General features: G+C 52.7%; 1 protein-coding gene across 3 annotated transcripts in view; it reads left to right on the top strand.

Moving 5' to 3' along the window:
• The first annotated feature begins 390 nt into the window (after positions 1-390).
• Positions 391-27,243, top strand: part of NEK6 (NIMA related kinase 6) — a 79,575-nt gene continuing 52,722 nt past the window's right edge. Inside the window, exon 1 of one of the 3 annotated variants that reach the window (XM_037008185.2) lies at positions 391-553. The gene's annotated coding sequence lies outside the window, so the exon portion shown is untranslated. The remainder of the gene's footprint in view (positions 554-27,243) is intronic. The other 2 variants (XM_037008183.2, XM_037008184.2) reach the window with 2 other exon arrangements.

Raw genomic sequence — 27,243 nt, 5'->3', positions numbered from 1 at the left:
AGAGCCTGCTTCAGCGCCCGCATTCAGCAGGCACACTATAAATGTTTGCTCATTGCCCCGTTTCATTATTACTAAGGCTGTGATGGGAGCCATGTTAGGTGATGAGTATCCACGTCGTAAGGTCCACGGGTTGGCTGACTGCAGACCCTAATCCTAAGTGTCTACAGCCCGAGAAGCGGGGAGCTGCTGGGCCTGAGAGCCTGTGTGTTTGGGCCTCAGTTTCCCTATCTTTGCAATGGGGCAGGGGCCTGCGCAGAGTGGATCACCCGTCGTGCTCTGGGCTCGGAAAGCGGAGGGGTCCGGGCGTGGAGAGGGCGCGGCCCGGGCGCCCCCGAGCCTGCGTGGCGGCAGCGCGCACGAGCGCAGGGGGCGGCGCGGCCCCGCGGCGGGGAGGGGCGGGAGCGCGCGCCGGCCCGCGCAGGCGGCAGCGGAACCGAGCGGACGGGCGTGCGGCCGTGGCGCCGCCGACTCGTGTGGGACGCAGCGCTCCGGCCGTCCGGCCGCCGCTCCGCGCACTTCTCTTCCCGCCGGCAGCCGAGCTCGCCCCGCGCCGGTGAGTGGCCAGGGCCTGGGCCCGGCTGGATTGGGCCGACGCGGGCCGGGGAAGGGGCGGGGGCCGGGCCCCGGGCCGTCACCCACACCCGGCCGCGGGGGCGCGTGCCCGCGCGCGCTCCCGGGGTCCGCGGGGGAAAGTGGCGGTGTGTGTGCGTGAGGTCCGTGCGCGTGTGAACGCGCAGGTCTGATTTGTGTCCGCGGCTGTGCGTCCGAGCGTGCGTGGGCGGCGTGTGTCCATCTGTACCTCGGGGTGTGTTCGCTTAAGTGTGTTGGAGCTTGTGGCGGAGTTGCGTGTGCACAGTGGGACGTCTGGGTTGCGTGGTTCGGTGTGAATGAGCAGGGGTGTGGGGAATGGGCATGGGTTCCATTTATCCATTTATTGAGTGTTTACTATGTGCCAATGCGTGTGGCAAGCGCTTGTTGTGGATCCCATTTTTGTCAAGGAGTTGTAGGGGTTCAGAAAGTATGTGTGTGCACACACGTGTGTGAACACATAATGATTTGTGTGTGCATTTATGAGCCTGTGAGGGCAAAAGTGTGCATATGTGGATGTGAGCATGTAATTTGTGTCCTGAAGTGTGTAAATGTTTATTACGGAGGCTGAGAGCCCGCCTACCCACCAGGCATATTATATGATGTGCCCACCTCCGGCCCCAATGCCAGAGAGCAGTCCTGGTGTGGGCACCCCAGAGGGTGCCAGGCCTTGTCTGGTAAACAGTATGTCAGAGGTCAGACCCACAGAGCTAGGCTGGACCTGGCAGAGGGGAAAGCCCAGTAGCCAGGCCTTAGCAGGACCATGGGAGGCCCTTCCCTGGGGCGCCAGGAGGCACAGGCTGAGCTGGGGCTGAGGTGGGCCTGGCAGAGTTCCTTGGCCTGGCACTAGAGGACTTGTGTTCAGTTCTTCCTCAACACCCTTCTCGGTTCCCTAGCTTTGTTCTTGCCCCTCTCTGGCCCTGGCACATTTTAGCCATTTCCCGAGGGGGCTGACCAGGGGTCCTGGACACTTGTCTGTGTATCCGGGTGTCTCTGCTGAGGAGACAGTTATTCATCTGATTTATTTGTCGAGACTGGGCCCCAAGGGTGAGCCCCAAATACAGTAACAAATTGAGCACAGCATGTTTGGGACACTGTCTTCAAAGGCCTGTTCCCTTGCAGTTTTGATTGACAGGTTTTTGTGCTTTATAAATGTTGAAAATCTCCTTTGTCCAAAGTCTTAATTGCTGTAAGGCAAACTCTAGAAACATTGTCACTCCCTGGTTCCCATGAATTTTCAAAATTCTGAGGGGGGAATGTTGTGTGCAGGCAAAGCTTAGAGGCACATTTAAAACCTGTGGTGTTAATGGAAGAAGAATTTCATTGAAAGGGATGCAGAGCCGGCTGGAAGAGCCTGTTCCCAACACAGCAACTTACCCAGTGAACTTTGGACGTCTTCTTTTAGCAAACAAAACCTGGAAGGAAACAAAAAAGACCCACATTCTTTTTCTTTTTTGTCCTAAAAAAAATGAAAAAAACACCTTCTGGGTTTGCTGGAATTGCTGCCTTCCCTCCCCCCATCGAGGGCAGGCCCTCCCTCGATCCCCCACCTCCAAATAAAATGCCTGTGGGGAGCTTGGATGAGTCACTCCCTGGCAGAGAGCCCCACGGGCAAACATTTGGGAAGGTTCTTGCCTAACTTCCCAGAAGAAAAGGCCCAGGATTTAAAATGGTCCCTGTGGTTTGTCAGCCTCTGCTGTCCTGTCTGCTTCGGAAATGACTAAAACGTAGTTTCTATCTCCACAAAATAAAGTCTCAAACTTAAGCAGCAAGCCCGGGTTGGTCTGGGCTTAGAGCAATGCAGATTTTAAGAAACGGAGCTCCTGGCTTTGCCGGGTGGTGTTCCCAGTGGCTGTGAGCAGGGAACGAGCAGGAAAGGGGAAGGCAAGTCCTGTTCAGGAAGCGTCCACTGTGCACCCAGCTTTTGGTTTTATGCACAAGGAAACTGAGGCTCAGAGAGGTCAAGTCCCTGTCCTGACACTGCTGAGAGGAGGTAGAGGCAGAATTGTCACCTGCCTGACTTCAGGCCTGTCGTCTTTCCATGGCCCCAGGGCCATGACATCTGCCAAACTAAGGGACATAGACTGGGTTCTGAGTGCTTTCACACACATCTAGTCATTTAATTTTCACTGTGAGGCCGGGTGTTATCACCATTTTACAGATGAGAAAAGGAAGGCTCAGAGAGATGAAATGACATGCAATATTTTGGGGAAACAGCTCTACAACTAATAGCCACCATTTATTGAGGGCATACCATGTGCCAGGAATGGTACTTAAAATGCAAGTGCCTACTTTCACTCCACCCACTTACTAGCACTGAGATGGGAACTGTCAGGATGTCCATTTTACAAATGAGATTAAATAACGTGCTGAAGATCATGAGCTAATAGGCGGTTGACCCTGGATTTGAGCCCAGGTTTGTCTGAGCAGAGCCCGCAGTCTTTCTGCTGAACCTGGAAAGTAACAGTCACCGTGTACCCTGTGTCTGGCCCAGTGCTAAGGTCCAGGACTGTTATCCTGACCTTACAGAGAGGAAGATGAAGACTTGGGATTGTTAAGTAATGCGGGGAAGGTCATAAACCTGCAAACAGCAAAGTCAGGATCCAGACCCACATTTCTGACTCCAGAGTTGAAGTTTGTAACCTTCAGTCATCTGGACCCCTCAGTACTGCTTTCTCCTCTCCTGTGCCCAAAAGAGAGTGGATTAAGATACACCAGGTTCCTGGGGGCCTGGGCCCCTCCCTTCTGAGAGAGGTCTTCCTGAACACTCTGCCCTCCCCCCTTGTCCACCCTTGTGGGTTCTAGCGAGGCCTTCTTGACATATACTGGCAGGATCATTGCACCCAAAACCCCACTAGCCACTGTGGCTGGATTCTGTCTGAGGGGCAAATGACCAACACCCAGGGCCAAAGCTGTCAGATGGAAAGGCCTACAGTTCACATTTTTCTTGCCTCTCCAAGTGCCAAAGACTGGTTTCAGAAGGGAAGTGTCAAAACAATTGTCAAAAAGAGAAGAATATTCCCTTCCTCTTCTCGGGTCAGACCAAGCAAGGGAGGCAGAGGGTGGAGAGTGGAAGACCCGGATGAGTCATCTAAGAGCAAACACAGGTTGGCACCTCTGGGCCTGTGTGGGGAGGAGGCATGCTGGGACACTGCGCCCAGGAAGAGCCCAGCGCTCTGAACCCTGATGATGGAGGGTTCCCTCCACAGGCCTGCCTCTCGATTCTGAATATCTGACAACAGGATCATTCCTACCTAGGCTTTCTAGAGCTTGCCATTTCAGTTCCAGGCCCTCTCTCTTCCTCGTTCATATCCATTTATGTCACGGTTTATACTGTGGCGTACTAGAAGGGCGTGTTGTGTGTGAGGACCTGAGCGGCTTGGGGTGCATGGCGCCCCTGCAAAGTGTCCTTTGGTGTTGAAAGGAAAAGGTATTTCTCTCCCTTCTAAGTATGTTCTGCAAATTGATGAACATTTGCAAATTGCTTTGAGATGAGTTAATTTAAGGTGTGAAATAATAGATCTTGTGCGAAGCGCAGCCACATTTCTGGCATTGATGGATTTCTCTCCCGTCTGGCCTGTGATTTGGGAAGGTAAAAATAGTCCTTGTTTCTACATTTATATCTTTTTTTTTTTTTTTTTTTTTTTTTTTGCTGACATCATTTTAGGAAGTGTGCACATGCCACAGACCTTTCCTTGGCCATCACCTCGGATGGTGGCCAGAGTGGGGAGCTCTGGGGAGCAGGGAGCTCTTACAGTGGGGGAGCAGTCATTTGAGGTGGTCCAGGCACCCTCTGGCTGTCTGTGAAATTGCTCTGAAATGAGCTGGTGGCAGATGACCAGGCTTGGCCAAAGCCCCTCTAGCCTTTTGGTATTTGACATTCCTCATTTCTGACTCGGATACTAACAAGAGGGCTTTTGGTACATGTTTTATTTTAAAAAGAAAAAAGTCAGGCCAGGGCTTCACCCATTCCAGCCTGAGCTGGGTGACATACACACAGTCTCTTCCTTTGGCCAAAACTGAATTAAACCAGCAGCCCTCTCAGACTGAACTTTCAGAAAGGAGCTGACATTGGGGCAAATTAGCTGGTACTGTAATTTCCTGTGACGTTCAGTTTGGGAACTTGAATGTGGACTGTGATCTAGTATTTTGACATCTGTCCCTCTAACAGGACTTGCTTTGTGTGGAAACAGACCTACATGCACAGCCTCTGCCGTTGTCTCCCAATTCTGGGTTTTTCCACAGACGACTTCTCTGGTGGTCTGGTGGCAAAGGCCCGGTCTTCTAGCCAGGCCTTCTTGGCATCTACCGGCAGGATCATTGCACCAAAAACCCCACTAGCCACTGTAGCTAGGCTCTGTCTTGGGGGGCGAATGAGGGGCCAATGGAATTGAAAGGGGCGTAACCGGGATCTGAAATGCATTCAGTTCCAACAGCCTTGATCCGCATGGAGCCTTTCTTTCTTTTTCTTAGACATCTGCGTGATGGTGACCTCATAGAAAAGAAAAAGGGGCTTTATGTAGGAATTCCATAGAGTGTGAAGGAATTCCAACAGGGGAAGGGGGAGGGAAGCTGCCATTGAGAGCCTGCAGTGCCTGCGTTTTCCCTGAGTTGTTTCAGCCTCACACTTCAAAATTGGGCTGGGGGAGGGGTGATGCTTGACCCCAGGGAACGGAGAGCCCCTTTAAGGAGAACTTCCCGAGCTCCAAGTGGTATTTGAGGCTACTAGATTTAGTCCCTCAAACCCGTTCTCATTGCAGGTGAGCATGTGGTCGGAATTTGCTCATGAGCCCGTTCCTGATGCCTGCCTGGTCTCTCCTTCAGAGCTGTCCCCAAAGCCTTTGAAACAGGGTTGTTGGGAAGAGACCTGCAAAGGGCAGAGTTACTTTACAAACGATCTTCAGCTCTGATCAGAATCCAGTAGGCTCACAACCCGAAGAAGACCCACACACCCATTTTACAGAAGGGAAACTGAGGCCCAAAGAGGGGAAGGCACTTACCCATAGTCACATTATGAAGTTGAGCTTCGGCACCACATGGAGCAAGGTGGGAGACCCAGACCTGCCACGTAATGAGCAGTCAGTCACCTCCCAAGAGCCTCAGTGTCCTCTCTGGAAAATGGGGACAATGTTATGACCTCATGAAATTTGAGGGAGGAACACAATGAAATGCTCAGCTTGTGGGGAGCCCCTCGGAGGTGCTTGATGCTTACTCCCTGAGATTTTATGAGAGATGTAGAAAGTATAGTTGACCTTTGAACAGCATGGTGGCAGGAGGGTTGGTGTTTAGGGGCCCTGACCCCCTTTCCACTGAGCAGTTGAAAATCCACATATAACTTCTGACTCCCCAGGAGGCTGACTACTAGTAGCCTACCATTGACCAGGAGCCTTACCAATTGCATAAATAGTTGATTAACACATACATATGTATTATATACTGTATTCTTGCAATAAGGTAGGCCAGAGAAGAGATGACGTTTTTTCAAATTGTTGCTGATCACCAAAAAATTTTCCATTATATTTATTGAGAAAAAATCCCCATCCATGTGTAAGTGGGCCGGCACAGCTCAAACCCGTGTCATTCAAGGAGCACCTCTAATCACTGAGGGCCTGCTCCAGGAGCCACTGAAGCACTTTTCTACGATTGTCACCCTCAAAGTAGCCAGGGAGGAGACCTTGGCAGCTTTGGAAGAGGTAGGTTTTAAATGTCAGGGTGGAAACGTTTAGAAATCAGTATTTTGCCCTTCTCTCCACTCACTGCCTGACAAGGCTAGGAAAGAGAGCCTTACACATTCTCGGTGTGTCCTCCTGGAGTTGGAGGGTCTCGGGAGGTCCCAAGAGCTGTGTCAGCCACGGTGTGTTATGAAGCAAGGCAGATGTTTTGTTAATTACTTACACAGCGTCAGCTCCGTCAGAGGTCTGTGTGGACAGAAGCAGCTGTCACAGGCCTGGGCCCGGGGGCAGGGGGCTCTCCGTTCAAAGTGAGCAGGCGGCCCTCCCCCAACAGTCTTCCTGGGGGTTCTGCACAGAGAGGCCTGAGGGAGTTGCTGTGTGTTTGGTCCCCTCCTGAGCCATTTGGGGTCCCTCAGGCTGGCTGCTTTTCCCTCAGGGAGAGGAGAGATCCTGAGGCGGGGTCTGCGGACACTGGCCCAGCTCTTCACAGCCCAGACCCCGTGTGGTGCATGGGGTGAGGGGAGAGCATCAGCAGGCTCCGGAGGTCTTGGAAGCTAGTGCCTTCACTCCCTCCTCTGAGAAATGGGCCAGTAAAACCAGGCTTAAGGCCCTTGAGTCTTGTCGCACAGGAGCTCAGGGTTTTGGAGAAAGGGCTGACCGTCTCCTGTCTTCCACCACTATGCTTCTCCTGTTAACCTGTTTTCCTTTAGGAAGGCTTGCCAACGAGTCATTTTAAGAAAAGGTTCTTATAGGAATTATCCATAATCTGTGAATCCAGAGACAGGAAGCAGATTGGTGGTTACCAGGGGCCAGGGGAAGGGAAATGGGGAGCAAGTGCTTAGTGGGCATGGGGTTCCTTTAGGGGGGATCAAAATGTTTCAGAACTTGGCAGAGGTGGTGTTTGCTGGACATTGTAAATGTACTGAATGCCACTGAATTGTTCACCTTACAATGGTTTATTTTATCTTGCACAGAAAAAAATTTTTGTAAGAAAAGGGCCTGAGCAGTATGGAGGTTCCTCAAAAAGCTCAAAATAGAAATACCATTTGACCCAGGAATTCCACTCCTAGGGATTTACTCTAAGAATGCAGCAGCCCAGTGTGAAAAACACATATGTACCCCTATGTTTATCGCAGCACTATTTACAATAGCCAAGAAATGGAAGCAACCTAAGTGTCCATCAGAAGGTGAATGGATAAAGAAAATGTGGTACATATACATAATGGAATACTCTTCAGCCATAAGAAGAAAAGAAATCCTACCATTTGCAACAACATGGATGGAGCTAGAGGGTATTATGCTCAGTGAAATAAGCCAGGCGGAGATAGACAAGTATCAAATGATTTCACTCATATGTAGAGCATAAGAACAAAGAAAAAACTGAAGGAACAAAACAGCAGCAGAATCACAGAACCCAAGAATGGACTAACAGTTACCAAAGGGAAAGGGACTGGGGAGGATGGGAGGGAAGGGAGGGACAAGGGGAAAAAAAGGGGGAAATTACTATTAGTAGACATAATGTAGTGGAGGGAGCACGGGGAGAGCTGTACAACACAGGGAAAACAAGTAGTGATTCTACAGCATATTACTACGCTGATGGACAGTGACTGTAATGGGGTTTGTGGGGGGGACTTGGTCATGGGGGGAGTCTAGTAAACATAATGTTCCTCATGTAATTGTAGATTAATGATACCAAAAGAAAAAAGAAAAAGAAAAGAAAAGGGCCTGATGCTTAAAAATAAAAGGATGAGAGCCTTTCATTTTACAGATGGGGAGACTGAGGCCCAGAGAGAGACTGTGACCAGCCTAAGGTCTCCCGTGCAGTCCGAAATTGGATTGCTCCCCAGCTTGCAGGGTGAGGCTCGGCCATGGTATGCAGGCCTGGGCTGTGGGCACAAAGTTCAGTGCAGAAATGGACCCCCCACTGTTGTGTGGGTTGAGTTCACTTTTACTTTGTAACCAGGTGTGCTGGCTGGTATGTGGCTACCCATTCACTCATCCATTCAAGAAATTCGTCCCTGTGTTCCGGGTTGGGCATTATACTGGGAGCTGTCACAGAGACCGTCTATGGCCCTGCCCCTTGGCCCCTCGCCACCTGGTGGGGATAGAAGTTGTGTCACAGAACCCCCTTGTAGCTGCTTGTGAACAGTTTGCAGTGGGCATCTTCTGGGACTTATTCTCTGAGGAAGTAGGAGGGCTTCTAGGAGAGAGGGGTACCTGAACTGGCCTTGAAGGAGATGTGAGGTTTGCCAGACAGGGTGTTGGGAGGCCTGGAGACCACAGGGTGAGTGGGTGGGTGGAAGCAGGACTGGGGTCTTGGGCTGTGGGCAGACCCCAAACAGTGCAAAGCTGGGAACTTCCTGCCAATTCCTCAGCTGCCAGCTCCCTGCCAATTCTTCAATAGATCCTTTGTACCAGTCACTTACCATATGTTATATTCTATTCTAACCCTTTCCAGGGATTAACTCAATTCAACCTCTGAGTAATTCTATTCTGTGACATACATTATGCCCATTTTATGGACAAAGAAACAGACACAGAGAGTCCAGGCTATATGGCGCCTCGTTGCCATGAGCATGAGCTCTGAGGCACTCTGCAGCATGGGGGGTCTGCTCTGAAGAGTCAGAGGGCAGGGCAAGTAGGCTCTGAGAGGGTGGCCAGGCTCAGCGCCCAGGAGCAGGCCTCCTGGGCAGCTGGAGGGAGCAGCATGCACCACAGAGCCCGGGGTGGGCGAGAAGCCTCCGAGGGCCCCGGGGATCCTGGCACACTGTGGTCTTTATTGGAAGAGCAGCGGGGCCCCTGCTACCTCTGCAGCCTCGCTGCTCAGCTGTCCCGCCCTGGCTCACTCTTCTCCAGCCATGCAACCTGCCCTTTCCTCAGACATGCCAAGCACACTCCCATCTCAGGGCCTTTTGCACTTGCTGTCCCCCTTCCTGAATCCTTTCCTTCCAGTATGCCTGTGACTTGCTCCTACCCTTCATTCAGGACACTGCAAAAGTCACCTCCTCAGAGAGACTCCCCCATCCCCACCCTGTCAATGAGAGCCCCCAGCCCCTTCATCCTCCATTTCCTAGCCTGACTTTATTTTTCTTTGGGACCCTTACCTGTCCCTGATGTCATATGTTTGTTATCTGCCTCCCAGACCAGAGGACAGGTTCTTGAGGGTTGGGCATGGTCTGTGCCTGGTACATAGTAGGTGCTCAATTAATATTGATTGGGCAAATGGAAAGCTTTAAGCAGGAAAAGGGCAGGATCTTAGAGAATGTCTATATGGAGTTACTGAGTCTGTTTGCAAACTTTGCCCCTCCAGTGAGCAGTGAAGGGCTGAGTTGTGCCTGACTGGCCTCCCTGGTGTAGAGAAGGTTTCTTAGAAAAAGGGTCAAATTATCTCAAGTAGGAGGAACCTACACCCAGAAGGGCTTTACTTCCCCGAGTTACTGGGTCTCCTTCCTTGGACCTTTTTCTGCAGAGGCAGCTTCTGAAGTCAGTATAGGAGTGCTTTGGGTTGGAGCAGGTTGGTACCATGTCCTAAAGCAATATTTTCTATCAAGAGCACTAATTATTTTTAGAGGGCATATCTTTTGGGGGTTGCTTAGGGAAAGGAAGAAGGTTAACCTTCCCAGGCCACCTCTGGGTACAGATATTGCCATGCAGCAAAGGAGTAGGACCCCAGGTTCCACCAGCCTAAAATGGGGAATCCTAGGTTGAAAGAGAAAACGATTCCTTAGCTGGCATGGCTTGGTAGGCCACCAGGGTGGGTACCCATATGGCGGGACCGCTGAGCACCACATGGCGGACAGACAGGGCCCCAGGGAGAGGGAGCCCACCCATGCGTTTGGCTGGTCCGGCTGAGTGCAGCCAGATTCAGTTACACCAGAATCTCAAGCGTGGACTTGGCGTGCCTGACTCAGTGTGTGCGTTTCCTTTGTTTGTATCTCCCAGGAATTTTAGTGGCCTTTTGTGTTTGTTTTAAATGCCAGCCTCTTCAGCTGACCCAGTGGAAACAAGAACTGGATTTTTGTCTGTGCAGAGGCTGGAGACAAGGGTGGGGGCTGCCCGTTCTTGATGGTGACAGCACAGCACTTGGGAATCATGCAAAGAAAGTACTTTCACTCCAAGCTAACAACTTTTGTTTGCACAGGCTTTTATGACATCCCAGGTCTTCAGACCTCGATCATTGTAAGTTAGGCTGCGGATGACCACATTTTCCAAACTCTCGAAAGATTAGTGGCGTGTAAAAGCATTTTGGTGACATTTGGGGACAGGAGAGCAGTTTGGAGGTGCTGTTTGGTTGCTGGTGTATAAGAAGTTCCTGGGTGCTCACATGGCTTAAGGGGCAGCATCTTAGAAATTGCGCAGTGCTGAAACCTCTGGACATATGGTCAGTGTGATATGCTAATGTTAGCAATGGAGATATTTAATTACCCAGAAAAACTGCTTTGCCTACTCACCACGGGTTACTGGAGAGCCTTTATTTCTCAGGAGGAGGGTCTCACACAATGTAATTCGTACCAGCAGACAGGGAGTCATTATCCCTCATTAATTTATTAGCTAATTAAGTGATTTATCTGGTCACGCGTTTATTCCTTCAATTGCCGTTCATCCAGCAACATTTGCTGGGTCCCACTCCATGCCTGGCATGGTGCTGGGCACTGGAGAGAGAATGAAACAGGAGAACGAGTATTACTGAATTCCCACTGGTTGCCAGCCCATGGGGTGGGGCTTTGGGCTACAGGTGACTATTTCCCAGTGGGTGTTTACTGAGCACCTATTACAGGCAGGCCCATGAAGATGCAGAGATGCAAATGATGCAGAATTTAGTGGCTAGACCTCTCTCGCTGTTTTGGGGGGTTCCTTGATCCTGGCCCTCTACTTGCTGTGACACACCCAACCACATGATCACCTCCCCAGAATGAACCAGAAACAATCCAGATGCCCCAGGAACCAACGTGAGAACAAGGCATCCCCTTCACACGTCGCATCTCAGTTCAGCATCTTGCCACCACCCAGCATTTTGAGACAGAATGTGAGATCTCGTGGTTGGCTAAATACATAAATATTTTATGTCTTGATATTCTGAAAACGAAGCCCAAATGTGCAGAACTGCGGCACATCAGCGCTATAGATCATATGTTATAATAATCTGATGACATGTTGTTTAAATATTTATGGACTGATGCGCCATGACAATGGGGGGAGAGAGCAGTCTGGGAGCAGAGTCGTGGCAGATGCTGGGAAGCAGGGAGCAGCACCTTGAGGTCCTGGGACGCGCCATGCGATGCTCAGGTTTCTGATTGGACAGTTTGGGGTTTTATGACATAGCAATGGATGACGTGTGTGGCTGTCTTGCTGATATCATTTCATTTAATCATCACAGCAACTCCGAAAGGATCAGACTCTTACTAACCCAAGTTACAGATGGGAAACTGAGTCCCAGGGCGAGTCAGACAGATCCCCCAGCTGGAGGAGGCCCAGGGTCAAACCCAGGTCGGCCCGACTGTGGCTCGTCAGCTGTGCGTTCTGCAATGCAGGTGACGAGTCATATCAGAAAAGCCCCCACTGCTGCCTGGTCCGTGCCTTGCTTGGTGCTAACCAGACTCTGTAAACCACAGAAAGGAGGCAGTGTCTGTAAAATGTCTGGAAACAGAAACCGTGAGGAACCGGTGCCTGACCAGGGGTGATTGTGCATCTGCAGAGCCACCATAGCCCCACAGCTGGCATGTGGCAGGGGCTCTGGGAACTGGGCCTTCCGCCCCTCTACCTTTCTTCTCGCCATTGGTTTTGTCATCATTAAGGGACTGTCCCCACATGAGTGCCCTGTGCCCTAGCCTTTGCCTGGGTCTTATCCTTACCGTGTGAGCTTGCCTGCACTATGGGGTCTGGGGAGCTTAGTCACCATAGCCCCATCGGTCTCCAGCAGCCCCTTTGAGGCCAGGGTGTCCCCTCCATACAAGCGGGGCTCCTGCCAGCCTCCCAGAGCCGACTTGATGATCCTGCCTTCTGGGGTCAGGGGAGAGGTGGCAGCCTGAACATACCAGCTCCCCCTGATGCGGTGCTGGACCAGTGCTCTTCCCACCTGACTGTACAGCCTGCTGGGTCACCGCTTCGCCTTCTGGTTCATCGGCACATCCCCAGCCCTGGACACCAGGCTGGGACAGCAATAAATGATCGAACATAGGGATTCAAAGAACAAGACCCGAAGGCAGAGGTGGGGGCAAGGGCTGAGTTCTGAGATGCTTCTAGACAGTGACCTTTTTAGACTCAGAAGTGTCTTCTGGTTCTGATGGGGCCTTGGGATGTCTCTGAGGGCCTCCAGGCCAGGAGAGAAGGTGTCAGAAGGTCATATAAATGGAAGACAGGGCAGGCTACATAATTTGTGGGGCTCAGTACAAAACGAAAATGCAGGTCTCATTCAGAGAGCAGGAAAAGAGCTTTCTCGCTCCACCTGTCATGATGTTTTTTTCTTAGCTATTTAATGTCACTCTCTCTTGGGCCCAGGGTCATCCATAAGGCAACTGCAGACCCTCACAGGTGCCTGGGGCCCCACCCCGTGGCTTTGTGTGCAGGTGCACATGACCCCAGCCCTCCCCACACCTGCACCCAGGCTCCTGCCAAGGATGTAGGGCCGCCGAGGTCCAGGGGTGGGGGTGAGGGTGGGGGCAGGCAGCCGAGAACCCGTCCCGGGGAAGGCAGGACCACTTGTGAGCTGAGGCTCCAAGCCACTGGCACATGCACCATTGTTCCCTTGGACTCCACTTCAAAAACACAAGTTCAGAGACCTTGCAGACAGTGAACACAGAGCATGAAACCCCAAACCCAGGCTTCCTTTTGAGGACAGGGCCAGATGCAACTGGTCTGGTCACCCACACATGAAGCCAGCACTGATAGGAGGGCTCTAGCCTCCTCCCACTCACACACAGTTCAAAGAGAGCAAGGCCCATGTATGGGTCTCGACGTGGGGTTGGGCCCTGTAGGGGGACCTTTAAAAAATCTTATTTGAAGGAGAAGTTCCACTGTGAGGTACTGTCTGCAGACTACTGGCCTGGGATGTGACTGCCATCAGTGGCCAGCTGGCCCTTCTCATCCCGGGCCTCTTGTGTCAGGGACGTGCTGTGGATGTTGGCCTCCTCGGAACCCCTTCTGGATCTGATCCTTCACGTCGTCATCAGAAGTTCCTGCATTGCCAGACCCATCCCCTCCGACTTCCTGTTCTTGAGTGACAAGGGTCAGAAGCCAAATGATGAGGTTGCTGACCCGCTCACCCAGAAAGAACGCCAAGCAGGTGGTGCCCTAGGCAGACGGGGTGGGGGCTTGGATCCCACCAGCTACCCTCGCTGTTCCAGGCCTGAAACTGGGGGTCCTGGCAGCCTTAGGATGTGGATGTCTGGCCACTCTTGAAAATACAAATGAGGGAGGCTCAAGAAAATTAATTAACATTAATTATTTAGTACCTACTGTGCACCAGCAATCTGTCCAAGTGCTTTATCCGTGTGGCCTTAGGTAATCCTCACAACAACTTCCATTTTTCAGCTGAGGATAACTGAGGTTCAGAGAATGAAGCCACCAGTCCAAAGCCATAAGCCACACAGTTTGAAAACTGAGGCTTAAACCCAGGCCCTCCTGACTTCCAAAGCCAGCGCTCCATCCCAGGCAGGCAGTGGCTGGATGGCTGGGGCCACCGGCTGGCTGAGCATTCTGCCTCCACTGTCTCCTGCCTGTGCGTGGGGACGGGATGGCAGCCGCTCCTCATCGCCGTTGCCTGGCAGAACAACCTACTTCTTGGCAGGGAGCATGTCGGGAGGCCTCAGCTCCAGATTTTCTCCAAGATCTAGCAGCCCTGTGGCCACTCTTAGGCCCAAAGATGGGGGAGCGGCTGGTGGGGTTGGACAGACCTGGGTGTGAGTCACAGCTCTCCCTTCTGCCCACCGTGTCTCCTTGGCTTGTTGCTTCACACCAGGAGCCTCAGTTTCCTCACTTGCGAAGCAAGGGATGACCTCAGTTCCTGCCTCTGACGGAGTTTTCATGATCCAGTGAGGTAGGCAGGTGCATAAAGGGCATTCAGCAATTGGTGGCCATCGTTGTATTGATAATAACTGACCTTGTGTGGGGTGAGGACTGCAGCTTGGTGGCACCTGTAACATTCAGGGGCACCTCTCCGCATTGGGGCATGTTGGAATCACTCAGCCTGGAGCCACCCTCCCCAAGGAGTTCATCCCTTCCTTGATTTGTTTCGTCCTTCCTCAGTCCAACAGAGCCAGGCACTGTTCTAAGATGCATAATGAACAAAAGATGCAGAATGGAGCTGGCATTCTGGCCGGGGAGACCGATCATAAACCAGAAATGAGTAACGTATGTTCGGCGTTACTGGTCTGCGTGTTGGAAGCACATGAACGGGGGCTGGGTCAGGGCACGGCGCGAGCGCCCCCAGCTGCCTAGTGGAGTGCTCCTCCCATGGCTCCCTCTTCCCCCAGGGGCGGTCGCTGGGGATTTAACACACTGCCTGTTGTTCGGGGTCCCAGTTCTCCCGGGAGGCCGTGCCTTGTCAGGCTTGCTTTGCTCAAGTGTCTTTGAGAAAGTGGTTTCCCAGTTGCAATGTGGGAGTTTTTCTCAGACTCTCCCAGGAGTCTCAGCTGCTGGTTCTCAGGGCCACTGGTCACCAGGGCCAACCCAGGCAGGCCCCCGCCACGTGTAATTGTCTGGATTCCTCACAGTGACCCCGTATGGCAGGTTCTGTTCATCCCATTTTACAGATGAGGAAGCAGAAGCTGAGTGAGGCTGAGTTCTTTGCCCAAAGACACCCAGTAGGTCTGTGACTGAGGCAGGATTTGAACCCAAGCCTTGAGCTCCTGGAGCACACACACTGCTCTGGTGTGAATGGCTATTTTTGTTTTTCCAGGTACCCAGAAAGCTACAGGTTCTGCTGAAAGCAGCAGATGCTCCATCAGCACACCTACTACGTGTCAGGGTGGTGCTGCGTTCTGCAGGAGGGTGTGGCCGGGAAGAATAGAAAGACCACTGGTGCTCCAAGTGGCTAGAGCAATGACCATGTCCCTTGTGAGCTGGGATTGCATTTACTCCTTGCTCCAGGGCTGGGAGCTGGCCCCATGTTAGCCCCATGTTAGGGATGAGGAGACTGAGGCCCAGAGAGGTTCCATGTCTCACCAACATCACACAGCCCCAGGCAGCCTGACTCCACATCCACTCTCTCTGGCCAGTCTTTAGCCTCTACTCTCCTTTTGCATTGGGACAAACTGAAGCCCAGAGAACAATTCAGCTGCTTGATCCTGATTTGGAGAGGGGAATGAGCCCTCTGCATATTTGTGGAAATGGGCACCACTCCACAGTGAAACTGCTTTTGAGAGGCCACCGATTCTTAGGGCAGGAGACCAGAACAGGGACAGTGTGAGGACTGGGGAGGGGCGCATGTCAGGGCGTCCTCCAGAAGTGGACGAGAGGGCGGTAGGGTTTTATGGCATCTGGGACAGACAGGCCATTTGAAAGAAAATGTTTCCAAAGCTGTCCCATCCCACCATTGGCAAACAATCCTTAAACGGCAAAGAAACAGCCGTGTTCTCTGCTCACAAAGTGGTGAGCTGGCGTCCGGGCCCATTTATTTAAACCTGGAGTCGACAAGGCTAAAGACCTGAGCTCTCAGTGCAGCTCACAGCCTCGCTGCGGCAGGGGAGTGTAATCTCCAGGGTTTTTTTTCCCATTTACAGGTTTTTTGTTGTTGTTGTGTATTTGTAAAATGAGGCTTCTGCTGGCAAAAGCAGGTTTTAGCGAGTGCGGCAGCTCTTTCAAGACCTAATAAGGCCCCAAAGGAGGGTGTGTTCCGGCAGCACTTCCCGTCCCCCCAGGTGGCCTGATGCCGCTCTCCTCGCACACTTGGGCACCCCTACCATCCGTCTTCTTTCCCATTAGTGGAATTACTGCCATCACTTCTGCAGGAAAAGATGGGCCCTTTGGAACTGCCTTGGGGACAGAGGCAGGAACAGCTGCCGCACAGTTTTGCTTAGAGTGGAAGGGAAGAAAGAGAGAGAAAAACCAAACTTACCCGTGAATGGTTCTCTGGGCCTTCAGAGCCTGGGCGGACGAGGAGGGCCGTGACATCTCTCAGAGGAGAGGCGCCAGGGCATGTGATGGCCCCATTCCTGATGCTTGTGAACACCTTGAGGGACCCAGCATTTATGGGGTGTCCACGTATGCTCGGCACTGGGATACCACTTTGGGCATGTCCTGGAGGGGGGGCCCACTTTCAGATGAAACAGCTGAACCTAGAGAGTCCAGAAACTTGGTTCAGGTCACATAGCTCATAGGTGGAGCTCTGGGGTTCGTCCATTTTCCTGTTGCCTGGGAGAACTGTGCCCCTCCTCAAAGGTGCAGGAAATAGAACAAGGACCTGACGTCCAGATGCCTGTCACCAGCCTGCCCCTGCCTCACCCCAACTCCACGTATGTGAGCCAGTATCTATGAGTCTTGGCTGTTATACAGTCACGCTGGCTGAGGGCTATGCTGAGCAGTCTGGCTATCTGGTTCGAGGTGTCTGAGACCCTGAGAAGGGAGAAACGGGGAGGGACTTCCTCCACTCACTCTGCCTGCCATCCCTCATGCACACTGGGAGCAGATGTGGCAATGCCTGTCATCTCAGGTGCCAGCTCTGACAGAGGGTAGTGACTGCCTCAGGGGTATTGTTGAGAAGGCTCTGGGATTGATTAGCAATGTCTGCCGTGCTCACAGAAATGAGGAGAGGAGATGTGAGAGGGACCAGACATAAGTTAATACAACTCTTAACAGAGCTCTGACCCCAGGGGTACCCATCATGCTCCATTCTCATCGTTAGTTAGTTGTGTGACTCACCCCACTGTAAACTCGGGGAGGGTGACCCATGTGCCTGGCACGCAGTGGGAATTCCACAAATACCAGAAGGAGGGATTGATGACGTCTCTGCAGTCCCTGAAAGAGCTGTCAATTGGGATTCTCTTATAGTTAATGTTTCTAAAAACATATTTCTTAACTTACAGGGATGAGATTTAGGTACCACATATTTAAACCAGGGCCCTCCCCTCCATGTCACTAATTTGCTGGCTGTCTCTGAGTAAATAACCTTTCTGAGTTGCAGTTTCCTTTCTTTGAAATGCAGGTCATTCTTCCCTCATGAGACTGTGGCGAGGGGTGACTGAGGAGGTGATGGTCATGGAGTCCTGAGCCTATAACTGAAAGGACTGGCATTCAGAAGCGTCCACTCCAGCTGCCTCCTTCCCTGCCTGCTGCCAACACCTGCCAGGCCCTGTCCCTCTGCTGTGCTGAACTCCTGGCACTCTTCTCCTATAATGCCTTTCTTCTTGCTCCTCAAACATCACCACCTCTGGGGGGTGGAAGTGTCTGCTCCTACCTCAGGACACTGCTTAGGGAGCCTCTGCTCTGAGCTCCGCAGCCCCCTGCACCTCCTTACCTTGGCATGGCCCCCTATCCTTAGGGCCCACTAATGGGCCAGACCCTCCAGCCTGGCACGGGCCCACTTTGCTCTGTGGTCCTAACGCCCAAAACGGGGCCTGGCCCAGCAAAGGCTTTGGTTGACAGTAATGAGGGCCAGGAGTGATGCACACACACTCCCATTCCAGTCTGCTCTTCAGGCCTTGTTTCCAACGGGGCAGCTGAGACTCAGGCACCAGGTCTGAAGCCCTGGCCTCGGGTAGGGGCAAATGGTCAGCTGGGCTGGTGGATCCTGCCCTGGGCAGAAATCGTGTGACTCCCATGCCCTGTGGGTCTGCTAAGGGTAATTCTTTAAAGAAGCGTTTGATCCTTTGTGTGATGATCCTTTGATCGTGTGATGATGCAGGGCTGGATCCTGTGGTTCATGGGCATTTGGAAAGGTTTTGAGCAGAAGAGAAGCCCCCAGCAGCAGGTGTGGCCTGAGTAGAGGTGGGGGTGGGGGACACACTGCCGCTGTCAGGATGGATGAGGGGTATGGGGACAGGCCTGGGGGAATGGGGAGAGATGGGCAGCCTGGCACAGAGGTCAGGAGGGGATGATGTTGTCAGTCTAGCCTCTTACCTGGAGACCCCAGTGTCAGGGAGCAAAGAAATTGGGCCTGCGGGTTACAGAGACTGTTTGGCTTTGGCTTAAGTTGGTTCAGGCTCTCCGGCCACTGGGGGTGGGGGAGGCTGGGACCAGCTTCAGGGTCCTCATAGTAAGGGAGGGGTGATGAGCTCTCTGCCCTTTGACCCTCCTTGGTTAGCCTTCAATACCTGGACTGGGGGTGTGGGGTGGGTGGGGGCAGGCCAAGGCCCACAGAAGCCATGGGGTCAGCTTAGGAGTGAGGCGGAAAACAAGGGCCAAAGCCATGGCAAGTCCTGTGTTGTCCTGAAGGGCTGTTGGTTCCCAGTGGCTCAGTGTGAGCAGAGGGCCTTTGTGTGTGTCCAGAGGGAAAAGTCCTCAGCCTAGACCTCTACCTAGCCTGGGGTGAAGGCTCCCTGCCCCATGCCCGGCCCCTCCTCCACCCACAAATGCCAGTTCTCCCCTCATAACAAATGTTCTTATGCATGTGGAATTACCAGCTTTTTTAAAACAACTTCTCCTCTTCTTACTGCTATGACTACTTTTTCATCAGAGCGTCCATCAGGGGCTTACATGTGTAATCATCAGCTAGTCCACACCTTTAAACAGCTCCATTTTATACGTGAACCCAAGGCTCAGAGAGGTAAAGTGACCTACCCAGGGTCACACAGCAGGGGTTCAAAGCCAGATCTGTCTTCCCTGGAAGCACCTGAACCAATACCTCAGAGAATCAGCAGGAGATAGCTGGGTGGAGAGGACACGGTAGCGGGGAGCAGCTGCATGCGCAGGGTCCTGGAGGTGTAAAGCAGCAGGTTGCAGGAAGCTGTAGGAGGCCTTGTAGAGCCAAGGTGATAGATGACAGGTGTCACCAGGGTTTGGAGTCAGACAGGTAAGGAGGTCTTGGGTGCTAAGCTCTGGGTGATGACTTTATCTGCAGGCCTTAAAGGTTGGGAAGGGAAGAGAGGTGTTTCTGGTGGCATATTTGACAAGGGTGGTGTTAAGACTGGGAGGCTGGCGAGGAGGCCAGGTGGACTCCCCAGAGCTTCTCATTCCAACTGCCGGAGGCCACAGTTCCACCAAGAAGAGTCTGGCTCTCTTGCCCTCCCCCCCCCACCCAGCCCTTTCCTGCCGGGTGTCAGGCGGGAGGCCCCTCACCTCCGCACCCTCAGCCTCTCTCCACAGCTTTCTTGTGAAAAACAAGGCCGACGCCTACCAACTTGCTGGGGACAACGTGAGAATGAATGATAAAATATGTAAGGCTCGCAGCGCCTGCTTTGGGAGGGGAGAAAAGTGCCAGGGATGTGTTACTTTCCCTAAATCTGGATTTCTATGTGTCATTTTTTTCTTCCCGGTCAGAGAAGCTGTTTTGATTCTCGTGGCTGAGAGAAGCCAGAGTTAATGGAAATGCATCAGCTGAGCCCGGGCAAGTTGTCTGCCTAGGAATACATTTATTTCCTCTGATTTCCAGGTGGTCTCATTTATCTGCAAGAGCCCATTCTAATGTGCAACCTAGGGAGTGACTTGTATTGTCACTAGAATTAAATTCAGTTCTGCCTTGATTAATTGATTGATTGCACTGATTCCCAGTCCAGCCTTTCTCTTTCTGGTTGTAGTTGCTCCACCTGGACAGTGGGAGGACGGGGGACCCCACTCAGCTGCTGAGAGCTGCTCCTGTGCAGTTTGCTGTGCAGTCTGATTTAATTGTTCCGTGACCCTGGAAGCCAGGTCCCCCTTATTCGTACTGCCTGACCCCTTCCTCAGCTGCATTTCCCTCATGGTACTTAACTGCTATCCCAAAAGATCATGTTTATTTGCTGCCATGTCTGTATCCACATCTCAATACCTCTCGGGGAGGGGGGCAGGGCCTTCTCTGCCCTGTGCCCCAGACGGTGCTTGGCTCCAGCTGAGCCTCTCAAGAAATGCTTGACGAATGATGATGGAATGAATGGACCCGGTTTTCTGGAGAAGGAAACAGGCCTGCAAAGCACAGATCTGGTCCCTTGCTGCAGGGCAGGATTGAGCCCCTGCCTGTCGGGTACCCGCTGGGGCCTCTCTCACCGACCAGCCCTCAGCCTGGAATTTCAGGTGCGCCACTGTCCCCAGGTCCATAGGGCCCAAAGAAGCTTCTAGTCCATGCTTGTGGCTTTGGATCGGCTCAGAAAAAGCGTGTCCTGTGACTGCACAAGGAATCTGGGCATTTAGCCCAGAAAAGTGTGTGTTTCCTGGCTTCCTGAGAACTGGGGCCCACCCTGCCCCTGGCCTGGGCGTGCAGAATGGGAGGGAGGGAGAGATGGACTGGCAGGCAACGGTGTCAGACCTTATCATCTGCTATTGGCTGCCTGGCACACGACTGTCCCAGCAAGGCCCCCTGGGCACAGCCTTTAGCCCTAGGACCCAGACAAAAGGGTCCCCAGCATCCCATGCATCTGTGATGGCATTAGCACTTTTGAACTGCTGGCAAAGAAATCCTTCATGCTCACACAGACTTCTGTCCCCAGGACAGCTCTCCCTCTGTACCTCATCGGTCACCACGGGGCAGGTGTGGCTGACACGTTCCCGAAGCACAGGGTGACCGGCTTCCACTGGTCATCAGGCTGCCAGGGCCAGCTGTTTCGAAAGCTCCTCCCGGAGCTCCAGGCATCTGGCCTCTCCTTGCGAGGCTGGGCGCGGGTTTATGAGGTGTCTTTGAGGAGAGCTGGAGTCACCCGGCCCCCGATGTCTGCACATTGAGTAATTTCACAGTTCGGTTTTCTTTTCACCAGAAGGGCTGTTGCTTCTCTCTCCCTCTCCTGCTTTTCCTTTATATTTTCTCTTCCCGTTGACCCCCCACTTCTTGACTGCCCAGGAATGCCTCCCCTGTCAGGGTGGAGATCACGCAGCCCTCAGGGGGATTAACTGGCATTACCCACAGGTTAACTGAAATATATTGGTCTAAATTTTGAGAGGGAGAAAACCTCCCTTCTATACTTACAGGAGCCTGGAGGAGGCCAACCCCACCTCTCCTAGGCCAGGATTGTAAAGCAGGGCCCAGTGGCGTGGATTTACTGGTTCCCAGATACCAGACCCAGGCCAGGCCAAGGCCGTGTGAGATGCTCACTGATCCATGGTGAGATGAGAAGACTGAAGCACAGGCCTGACATCAGCTACTGTCTTGTGTCAGTCGTCCTTTTATGCAGCATGGTGATAATAGAAGGACATTTTATTTTAAGTGCCAGTAAAAGCTGGCAACCCTGTGTCCCCCTTCAGAATCTGGGGGAAGCTTTACAAGCCTCTGAAATCCCCAGACTTGGGAACTGCTGGTTTACTTCCTCTGCGGTCCGGAACCAGAAGTTGAGCCTGGAGTCTTCCAGAAGTCTGCAGTGCTTGGAGCGCCCAGGAGGCTGTGGCTGCCCCTGAGTGCCAGCCGTGCTCCGGGGCTGGGGTGGGAGCGTGTTCATTTCCCAGGGCCGCCATTACAAATTACCACAAACTGGGGTGCTTGAAACAGAAATTTACTGTCACAGGCCTAGGGCCCACAAGTCCAAAACCACGGTGTCAGCTGGGTAGGTTCCTTCCGAGGGCTGTTCCACGCCTCTCGCTTAGCTTCTGGGGGTGGCCACAAATCCCTGGAGTCCCTTGGCTTGCAGATACATCTCTCCATCTCTGCCTTCTCCCTGTATCTCTGCGTCCAAGTTTCCCTCTTCTTAGAAAGATACCAGTGATTGGATTAGGGCCGCCCTAAACCTGTGGTACCTCAGCTTGATTATATCTGCAAAGATCCTGTTTCCAATTAAGGCCACATTCCTAGGTTCCAGGTGGACATGTTCTGTAAGGACACTGTTCAAAAACAAGGACATGGAACAGGGACGTGTGAGGTGGGGAGAATGCCTGTCTGCATAGGGTGTCACCAAGCGTTAGTATTTTGAAGTATCTGCAGTCATTTGAGTTGGGTTAAAACAGGGTTCCCAGGCAGAACCACTAAGGCCACATACTGTCACAGGACCAGGGCAGACCGACCCAGAAGGAGCCTGCCGACATTCCCATGGAAGAGGCAGATGCACACAAAGACCCGAGACCAGGGAGCGAGAGCCGTCGTCACAGCCTCGGCCAGGTCGCATCAGCCCCACTGAATAGACTCAGAGACTCAGGGGAGGTGGCCTGGCCCAGGGCTCTCTGACACCAGGCCATGCTCTGCATCATACTGATTTATACCCTTTAATACAGACACCAAAGGGCATGAATCAGTTCACTTTAGCTTTTTGAAACACAGACCATCAGCATTAGTCCTCGGCGGCATCAGCCAGGACCGCTTAGAGCGTAGAGCCTCTCAGTCCTCTGCCCAAGCTGCCATCCCTGGCCGTTTTCCTCTGGTCAGGAGAGTGGCCCCTCCCTATAATGACAGGGCCCCAGGCGTCCCCAGCGCAGGCTTTGCCTGCTTTGTGGATAAAGGTCAGCCTGTGGGTCAGGAAGAAGGGGTCTAGGCTCTTCTGTTCCCCCAGGGGAACCCTTATCTATTTTGGCAAAGGCTCGGTGCTCAGACATTTCTGGGTTTGTGGAGGGATGAGTGTGTGCATCCAGGCCGAGACTTGATGTGCACTCACCCCACTGAACTCTGCACCTCTGTGTCTGCATACAGCAGGCTCTGCTGGGGTTCATCCCCAGCTTTCTACGCTCCAGGCTGGCACCAGGTTTGAAGCCTCCACCTCTGCCATCCTGCAGCTATACGAATTTGTACCTCTCTGAGGCTCCAGTTCCTCATCTGCAAAATGGAGATCGTAATGCCCCCTCCATGGGAATAAGTAGGTACAGCCTTTTACGTGGTGCAGTGCATGGCGGGGGACTGGGAGCATGATATGGTGGCTGCTCCCCTTAGCTTGAGTATTCCTCACTTTAGAGATCAGAGTCAAACAGAGATCAGAAGTCTGTTTTTTCAAGCCAAAAATATGTCTGTTGTCTGAAGAATTTTGTTTTGAAAGACAGGTTTTGGGTCAGAACCTTATTCCCTCTGGAATTTCATGGTTGAGCATCTAGGCATATTTTGTGAGCTTGGTGACCACTCAGATCAGGTTTTGGGGAATATCTTGCACAGCTGGGCTGCTTGTCACGTCGGTAGCAATATTTCCGCAGAGCAGGCTCTATCTGTCTATGAATAGATGTTTTTTCCCCTTTCTTGGATGCGTGAATGGCAGTCCCCCTCCTGTAGTCCCTGAGGCTGACCTGCGTGTAAAACTCCAAAATGGACATCGGAGTGGGGCCATCCATTCCTGCTCGGACACACGCTCCCAGCAAGGCTCAAAGAGGTGGATCGATGGCTGCGGTGACCTGAGGGCTTCCCGAGGGTCTCCCGGGCTGTGGTTATAAAGGCTGCTGAGCAAACTGAAGAAATCAGAAGTGATGGAAAAGACAGCAGCTCAGAGCAGCAGCTCAGATTGAGGGGGATGGTTCAGCATCCCCAGAAATCGGCCGTTGGCATCCAAGCCACGGATGCAAAGCTCCTGAGAGCAGGAAGGATCCCGGAGGTCAGCCTGCTGTGGGCTGCAGGGCCTCACAGCTCAGTGCTTGGGAGCTTGGGTTCTGGAACCACAACTGCTTCAATTCCTAGGACAGCATGCCTGACCTTTTCCTGCCTCAGTTTCCCCTTCTATCAAAAGGAGATAATAATGTACTAAGAGGGCTAAGTATGTTCACGTCACTTAAGTGCATTAGAACAAAGTTAGATGCACGGTAAATGAATAAGGATAAATCCAGGCCCAAAGAGAGCAAGGGGCTCATATGGTCACCCAGCAAGTGGTTGGAGCAGCCAGGCTGAAACTCATGATTCCTAGTCTCGTGGACATTTCCCTCCTCCCCCTTCCCCCTCAGTCAGACTTTTTTCAACTCTGCCTTTTGCAGAGGAAATCGCGTGACCCTTCAGCCCACAAGAATTCAGACTGCACAGAATTTCGGAAACCTCTTTGGGCTGGCTGGGGGCCTTGTTGCAATTCTATTCAGCTGCTAGTTCTTTTTCTTTCCTCCTTTTTTTTTTTCACTTTTAAAGCTCTAGAGGGTCTTGCGTTTCCTAGCTCCCAAAATGGAAAAATCAACCTTTTGGCAAAGGAGTTTGAAGACCTGAACCAACAATGCCCCCTCCCCCACCCTTTCTTGGCTTCGGTTTCCCCATCTGTGAAATGAGAAGGTTCCCCCCCTTGACAGGTGGATGGGACCTGCCAGCCTGTGATTGCTCCAGGGACAAGCGAGCCAAGAGGTGCCACCGCGAACGCAGGTCTGTGTTGACGGTCAAGTGAACGCTGACTAAACAAAGCTGGTGACGCATCCTTCTAGGAAGTGAGGTGAAACCTGCCAGAAATGCTGCCCGCTTCCGCCCACCTCCTAGTTTCAAAGGTTATTTGAGTCATCAGAGTTGCCTGCACTTCTCTGGCTCTCCTGTTTCAGCAGAATGCTCCTCACCTCTCTGGGTGGCTGCAAGTGTCCCATCTGCAGGCCCCCAGGGCGTTAGAACACAGTGGCTTGGTGGCTTCCTGATACCTGCTGAGCATCCAGCCTTGAGTTCTGGAAGCTGCCAGCCTGGAGTGTGCATCCCAGCTCCCTGGCTGCTGACACCACGCCTCTTTGAGCTTCCCTCACCTCATCTGTGGAATGGGTGGAAGAACCCTCCTTAGCAGGGTGAGATGGCAAGCCCAGCGTAGGTGGATTGGAGTCCGGCCCCATCTCATTCCCCTCTTCCTTCCTGCTTAAGAGGCCCTGGTTCACCTGAGATCCAGCTGGAGCACGGCAGGTGTTGATATGCTGAGTCCTCCCTGGCTGTGGGGGCCAAGCCAGGAAGCCTAGAGACAGACCCTGGCCCCTCAGGAGCGCCAGCATCCTGGGTGAAGCCCTTTTGGCCTTTTGATGGGGAGCCTAGGGCCCAGAGGGAAGACCTGGAGCATCATGGAGCCAAGACTAGAACCCAGGACCCTAGGCTAGGAATCCCCTTACCTCTGGTCCCTGGTCCTGTAAGTGTGGGCTCACTTTCAGGTCAGCCTGGCACCATCAGGGGGGCCAGCCCCACTGGGCCAGCGAATTCAGAGATGGTGCCAAGATGGGCCTGGAGCAGGAGATAACAGACCTCAGGCTGAGCCCCACCTAATATCAGGGCAACTGGAAATTCATGCCCACCCCTGAGCCCCCATTTCCTCATTTCAAAAATGGGCATCATTTCTGCTCTGCCCACCTCTCAGTGTTGCCATGAGGCTTCATAAGATAGTGTGGGTTCAACTCCCTCTGCAGACATTCAAGAACTTGTCCAGATGTGAAGAATTCGATATTTGTCAGCCCAGAGGCATTTCTGTATCCCTCTCACTCTGCAATGTCTGGTGCGAAGGCGGTTCTCAGTGAGTGGTGAATGAATAAATAATAAATAGATAATAGATAATATAATAGCTGCATACCAGGTATCCCCCAGGGGACTTTCCATAGATGCTATAATCCCCAGAACAGCCCCCACCCTGAGTTTAGGTATGTCCCCATTTTACAGATAAGAAAGCCGAGGCCTCCAAAGTGACATAATTTACCTAAGGTCATATGGCAATCGGTTGAGGAAGTCAGGATTCATACCTGACTCTTAAATCCATGTATCCTCCCAGGTCATGCTGGCCCACTGGGTCACCCCTTCCTTAGGGAAAGCCATTGTTCAAGCAGCAATTCCCTGGGAGAAGGTGGGGGGAGGGATTTATCGAAAGCCCTGGTTAGTGGTATTTGCCTGTTTCCACGGTATAACTATTCCTACCTGTGTCTAATTTCATGCAACCAATGTGATAACTGTCTCACAAAATCCTTGAGAATTGAGCAGCAGCCCTCCTGAGCCAGCACCTTTGCAGCCCTCCCCTTTGCACGTCCAGGTAAGACAGAAGAGTTAACATGGCCCCCGGCCTGGGGCAGCAGACAAACCAAGCAAATGGCTCAAGTGGGGTTATCGTGCTTCTAACCCCATGCCAGTGCTCTCCCCCAAGAGCCCCTGGAGCTCCCTGGGGTCTCCGTATCACACAAAGACTTGGGCAGGATGGATGAGGTGCCTGGAATATTAAGGCTTGCCAGCCCCACCGTGTGCGATATTCCTGCCAGGCCCCGAGCAGAGCCCTGTAAACGCCGGGATATAATGGACAATAAAAGTCGCTGGAAAATAGTGAGTCTCCTAGGACCACTGTCATCCATGCCACACACCGTCTGCCGGAACCATGAGCCCTGTGATCATGAGGCACGATCGTCATGTAAATATATAGTGCCTCTCACCAGCCACGGGCCAAGATTTATTTTATTGAGACAGTGGGGGGAGGGGGAGGGGCTCAGGTTCCTTGTCCTGGTGACTCTGTAAAACACTTTGCCATCACGTCCCAGCTTCTGAGCGTGTGGCAGGAGCCCGTGCGGCCTCTCCCATCCTCCTGCTGCGGGGATCCCCCGGAGGTCATGGGTGCCTCCTGCCACATCTGCCAGCCCAAAGGCCTGGCTGGCCATGGACTGGGGGGCCCTGGAGAATGTTGACCCGCCTCCGTGTGAATGGTTGTTTGCAGGGTGAGTTGCCCGAAGTGTTCGCTGCGGGGGTCGTGCTGAGTGCTGGGTTTCATGATGATCATGTCAATCTTAATAGTCACTGCAGCCACATTAATTGAGCTCCTGTGTATACCTAGGTCCTGATAGTCTGGGGCTGCCGTTGTGCCCGCATGTCCTCACTCAGTCCTCCTAACAGCCCCACGAGGTGGGCCCTCCCTGGGCCCCCACTTACAGAGGAGGACCTGCAGAGAGGCCACCACAGCTCATGTGGCTGGACAGGCAGTGCAGAATTTGAACTTGGGGCTCACCTCTCTGCCACCTTACTGTGTGGCCCTCTGGTCCCAGGGGAACCGAGTGCCACCACCTCCCTGAAGCTCCCTTGATTGCCCCAAGTTAGAATCAATGACGTCTTCTGCAATTC

Source organism: Manis javanica, chromosome 2 (genome assembly GCF_040802235.1).
Source record: "Manis javanica isolate MJ-LG chromosome 2, MJ_LKY, whole genome shotgun sequence".
NCBI classification, from domain to species: Eukaryota; Metazoa; Chordata; class Mammalia; order Pholidota; family Manidae; genus Manis; species Manis javanica.
The sequence above is the reverse complement of the archived record's forward strand: the minus strand, read 5'-3'. Positions and strand labels throughout refer to the sequence as shown.